This window comes from Odontomachus brunneus, unplaced genomic scaffold (assembly GCF_010583005.1).
Source record: "Odontomachus brunneus isolate Ranch 3 - 2012 unplaced genomic scaffold, Obru_v1 Obru_scaffold_164, whole genome shotgun sequence".
NCBI lineage: Eukaryota > Metazoa > Arthropoda > Insecta > Hymenoptera > Formicidae > Odontomachus > Odontomachus brunneus.
Genome location: NW_022639614.1, coordinates 358,013 through 364,031, shown reverse-complemented (window position 1 = coordinate 364,031; position 6,019 = coordinate 358,013). Strand labels below are relative to the sequence as shown.

The 6,019-nt window shown below is 31.2% G+C and overlaps 2 protein-coding genes across 2 annotated transcripts in view; one reads left to right on the top strand and one right to left on the bottom strand.

Moving 5' to 3' along the window:
* The window catches only part of LOC116851003 (zinc finger protein 622), an 18,897-nt gene that overhangs the window by 688 nt on the left and 12,190 nt on the right, over nt 1–6,019 (top strand). The gene's annotated exons all lie outside the window — the stretch shown is intronic.
* The window catches only part of LOC116851004, a 29,380-nt gene that overhangs the window by 17,097 nt on the left and 6,264 nt on the right, over nt 1–6,019 (bottom strand). The window lies entirely within an intron of this gene.

Below are 6,019 nucleotides of genomic sequence, written 5' to 3'. Positions count from 1 at the left end.
CATTCGATGAGCCTCAGCCGCAGATTTCTTCATATTGAAGCAGAAAATTAAAACCTCCCGCAAATGACGAGAATTTGGCTCGAAAATTGACATTTTCAATCGAAAATAACTTTATGATGCAGACACAAATTGACTAATGTTTCTATGGGGTTATGTTGACAGATGCCCAAGTTTATTGTATGACGTCTATGATCTATTTATTTCGACCACCACTTACCGCTAAAGCCATCTATAGGAAAACGGCGGAAGCAAAGTTGTACACCTAATATTTTATGGGAAATATGAGTTAAATGAAGTGTCTTGCTCATCTGAGAGGCTAAATGCTCCTTTTGGGCTTTATACTAAAATTTTTTTATTTCTGTAATTTTTTTCTAAATTACCATTTTATCAGCTTTCCAAAATTACAGAGTAATTTACCGTAATTTAGCGAGTAGGTTACCATCAGACTGGGTCATTCTTATCTCTAGTGTGAACGTCTCGGACACGATCGTCTTCGATCTCGACGATGAAGTAACATTATATCGCCTATCTCGTTCACTCGTTCACTCACTTTCTCCGAATCCAAATTACGAGCAAGTGTGCCAGCCCGAGAACGCGTGGCGAACAGGTTTCGCGGGGTTTCCCTCGAGGAAAGTAAAACTCATCGACAATCGTCAGGATCGATAATCGCGACGCTATGCAACGTTCCTGGACGACGACGTTCCGAGTCCGACTTGCTCGAGTCGGACTCGGAACGATCTTCAGGGATCATGAAACTTCCCGGATAAAGATTTTCATGATTGTGCATTACGATAGCTCGTGAGATAATCGATTATGCAATTTTTACAATTCTGCTCATTAGGTTTATAAAGCAAATAAATTGTATATACGGAATTAATTATTAAGGGGACTGGAGGATAAGATTGCCTGAAAATCGTGCTTGTTCTTTCACAATTTTTTATGACAAACTGAATGAATATGCGAAAGTGTTATTTTGACGTGTATTTATACAACATATAAAGAGAAAAAAAAATATAATTTTTATGATTAAATACTCAATATAAGTACATGGTACATGCAGTTAAAATATATTTTAGAGAAAAAAAAACCGTTTTTCTTTTCAAGGTCATCATTTTACAGTAATATCTTGACTTTCGGTGATTCAATTAGCTGAATTTTAGGTAGAAAATTTCCGTGAGCTTGTCGTTATCGTGTGAATCACTGACAAACTCGTGAAAATATTTAATTTTAAAATATTAATTTTTTCACTATAAAAGAACTGAAAATTTAATAATATTCCATTAAGATATTTGTAATTTTGTTAACTTTTACTCAATTCCTATTATAGTGGTTTACACAATAACGACAAGCTTACGGAAATTTTCTACCTAAAATTCAGCCTTAATTAAACCACTGAGACTCAAGATATTACTACAAAATGACAAGAAAAACTTAAAAAGAAAAACGAAATATATTTTAACTGCATGTACCATACACTTATATTGAGTATTTGATCATCAAAATTATCTTTTTCTTCTCTTTATATGTTGTATAAATACACGTCAAAATAACACTTTCGTATATTCATTCAGTTTGTCATAAAAAATTGTGAAAAAACAAGGATTTTCAGACAATCTGACCCTCCAGTTCCCTTAAATTTACATCGTACAACAATGTAAATCTTTTTATAGAAGCAGCAGCAGTATAAACGTACAAATATTAAAATTGCCTTGTATTGTAGATTTTTTATTATTTCAATGTAAAATTAACATACAACTGATATAATTATTCTTTTCGTGACGTTTTAATGTGCTACATTAATGTATCAACTTCACACAATTTAATAATTTTTGTACGTTATTTAGAAATTAAATATTATTTTCAGTTGTTTTAACATAATTATTTTAAAAAATCAACATTTTTTAAGTCACGTTAAAATTGAAGTACATTATATATTGTCTTGTATATTAATTATTGTATATTAATATACAATATGTTCGTGTTATTTCGAAATGTTATTCAACATATGTAAATATTAAAATAACACATTTTATAGTATAATGTAGATTAACATACTGTGGATATTAATTTGAGCGAAAAATTATATTCTTGGCATCTTACTGTATACACAATATTAAATACATCTGTAGTCTGAATAGAAGTGATATAGTAGGTAAGAAATAAGTTCAAGAGCCAGAGTTTCCGAGTTCGATTCATCCCCTCGTGACAAGTTTTTTAAATATATCAATTGAATTAATCAAATACCATAAAAATCAAAAAGATTTTAAGTAAAATCAATAGACAACGCTTTCCTTAAAAAATAATGTAAAAGCAATAAAAAAAGTGATAATTGAAATATTTTTTGTCAGTATGAAAATGCCATTTTTGAATGCTAGATTTGACATCTTAAATGTCAATTTTACTGAAAAATTTAAAATAAAATTAAAATAGTGTTTGTGTTAATTTCTCGACATAATATTTGTGTTTCTTTTTAATATACTCGCTTTATATTGAATTAACACGAAAATTTGAACCGGTTTTCTGGAACATGTGAAATATGTTAAAGAATGCGGCCAAGTTTCTATAGACTAGTGACATATTTTATTCAGAAAATTGAGTTTTGAATTGAGTTTTAAAGATTTATCTTATTTTATAATTTTTAACGCGCTGATTACGAATATGCAAGCCCTAAGGTGGACAGACGTATCGTTTCAGAGAAAATGACCGTTTAAAGTTGCGCCTTATTAGGTGACGCCACTTATTTTCACAAGTAAAAAGTAACCGTGGCAATTTGCAATGACAAAATCATTTTCAGCGAATCTCAACAATAGTTCCAGATGTTGTTCCTACAAAAAGAATGACTAAATTGGATCTCAAAAGCGTTCGATGGATTCTAGTGGGTTCTCAAATAGTTGGCGCGGCCAAATTGGATCGGTTGGCTCATTGATTACACTTTGAAACCAATAAGATCAAATGCCAGCTATCAAGAAATAAATTGTATTGGAAATTAATATTTTTATTTTGTGAAAATAAGTGGCGCCGTTTAGTAGCAATTTTAAATGAGCCATTTTATCTGGAACGATACATCGTCGATCCATCTTAGGACTTGCATATTCGTTAATCAGCACGCCAAAAACTGTAAAATAAGATCAATTTGGATGCAAAACATTTTCTGAATAAAGTGAGCCGAACCTGGGCCGAACACTTTGACATCAAATTCTTTACTATGCACACACGCACACGCACACACACACACACAATGGCTATAAAACGATATCGGGATCGCAAAAGTCGTAGTTACGTCGGTCTGCGAAACGGAGACGCAGGCATGTATTTACAAACACACGACGGCCGCGACCGTTATTGTCGATCAATATGCTGTGCGATGAGTTGAGCTTGAGTTGAGCTCGAGTTAAATAACACAAGTGGCTGGAAAAGTCGAGCGGTAGGTACATGTAGGCACAGATTTTCGCGGCGATAATTCAGCGGACTATCTACGACGCGACTGTATATAATATTTACCACACTTCGCAATCTAATCGCGCCGCATATCGGCTAGTCGCGAACCACCATTAGAGAAACTTGCCGTTGAAAATTACCATTCGGCGAAAAATATGCGTGACACTCGACGACACGATAATTCAATGCGATTGAATCTTTTCTCTGATATCCGCGATAGCCGCTCGCTTCTCAGCCGGCACGCATGTGACCGTCATCGAAAGTCAAAGCAATTATCATTTATCGTTAAATGACGCAGCGGTTCGCAATTCGCATAATGACGTGCGACGCATTCGAAACTTTTTTTTTAGTTTACGCGAGTGTACACAGCTGAAGTTCAACGTCACGGTCAGTTCCCGCAAGACCATTGCGACACTTTTACCATCTCGATATGAATTGCAGAATGTTATGCAATATTCGATAGGAAAATTTATCTCCTGCCTAATCGTTGAAAGAAGCAAGTCTTGCATTCCACGAAACTCGGTGAGAAAAAAGAAGAAAAGAAAAAAAAGAAGAAAGAAGAAAAAGAGGAGTTTTGCAATTTTTCAGCCATTGACCAGACATATCCACGTTGCGACTTTCTTTGCGAAGCAGACGACCATTCAGGGGCCTTATTCTGGGCGCGGAGCGAACGCTAAATACAGCTTTCTAATTCCAGGTTCCATGTTTCTTATATGAGCGTCGCGTATATCGCGTTACAGTTTAACATTTGGACGGTCGCATCGATTGCTATAAAAGATTTTCGCCTGCAAAAATTTCGCCTGCGGGGGAAATACTGTAGTAAAAGTTACAATGAAATTTTTGTGTAATTTTGGACCGTGCACAGAAAATAATATCATTCTGCTGCTAAAGGAAACATTTACTTGCTTTCTTTTAAGAAATGGTTGTCTTTAACAAAGAGTATTTTCTTGATAATAGTTTTAAAAAATACTCATCACAAATTTTAAAAAATCTCAATGTCATGTACTAGAGATGTGCGAATCAAAGATCTTTTATATTGAATCGAATCTCAGATTTTAATTTCGAATCGAATTGAATCGATGAAATTTCATCCGAATCGAATCAAATGAAATCGAAACAAATCGTTGAGAGAATTTTTAATTAACATAATCACTGAATTGAAAATAGTGACTTCAGTATAAGAGAGATAACATTGATCATATAATATCAATTTATTTTAAAGTAAGAGATATATAATATATAGTTGGTAAACGTGTATAGAATACAGTTCCAGCCTTGAAAGTTGCGCAACGACACATATCAATTTGATAGTTATCGGTAAGAGTTTATTTAGAAGCCATTATCTTCTTTTAATATTTTTAAAGAAAATCTTAACGTATTGTAAACTTTTCAAGTTATGTTAATTCCCGTAAGGCTGGATGTCTTTAATAGTACTTCGTTTTAAATACTTTAAGTAAATTTGATGCTTATGATGGACTTGTGATAGATGTGGGTATATAAACTTATGAAACACTTGAAACAAGTAACATTTATTTGAATGCAGTATTTTTTTATGTCTGCAAAAGTATGACCAAAATTACTAAATATTTGATTGAAAATGTGCGTACGTTTGGCACTTTTTAATACAATATTATTAATTTCTCAAAATTAGTTACTTAAAATTACTTAATTAATAAACTAACTACCATAAAAATTTTACTACTTTTATAGTAATTTATACTATAACTTCAATATGATCCATCTTTACAATATACAATTGTAAAAGAAAATGTAATTTTAACGTAATTCTTAGTATAATATTTGTCCAAGTACACACACACACGTATAGGTTTTTAATCTAGATCATCGGTTTTAAACACAGCTTGTATGTAATGTTTTCGACTGAAGTGATAATCCGTTTCGGGAGTTATTGATGTCGTTAAAAGTTTTCTTTTAGCCTATCACTGAGATTATAATGTCATTAATCTCTCCCGGAGTGAAATCCAATCTCGAAAATCGAAAACGCTGTTAAAGAGTATTTACAGAGACAAATATCCTTCTTGTGCATTGTTTGTAAGTCTACTTTTATATGCAGTTTATAATACAAGAATTATAATTAATAATAGTAATAAAGGCTGTAATTGTCAATAAATATTTCTTTTAATTTTTGTCGAGACTGAAACTTTCTGCTTATTATATACATAGAAAGATATACATTGCATCAGTAAATATTATTTGCTTCAAGTATATATCCATAAATCTATCATAAGTTTGTTATATGCATTAAATTTATTCAAAATACTAATTTATCAAATGTTATATTGAATGATTCTTATTGAATTTACTAGAATTGAAAAATTATGAATTTTAGTAAGTTTAGCATTTTAATAAAAAAATATTAAATTAAAACAAAAATTATAAATTTATATTTATCTTGTCGATGCTATATATATATATATATATATATATATATATATATATATATATATATAGCAATCTATTATCTATTATCTATTATCTAGATTAAATAAATAAATATATATATATATATATATTGATATATATATATATATATATATATATATATATATATATATATATA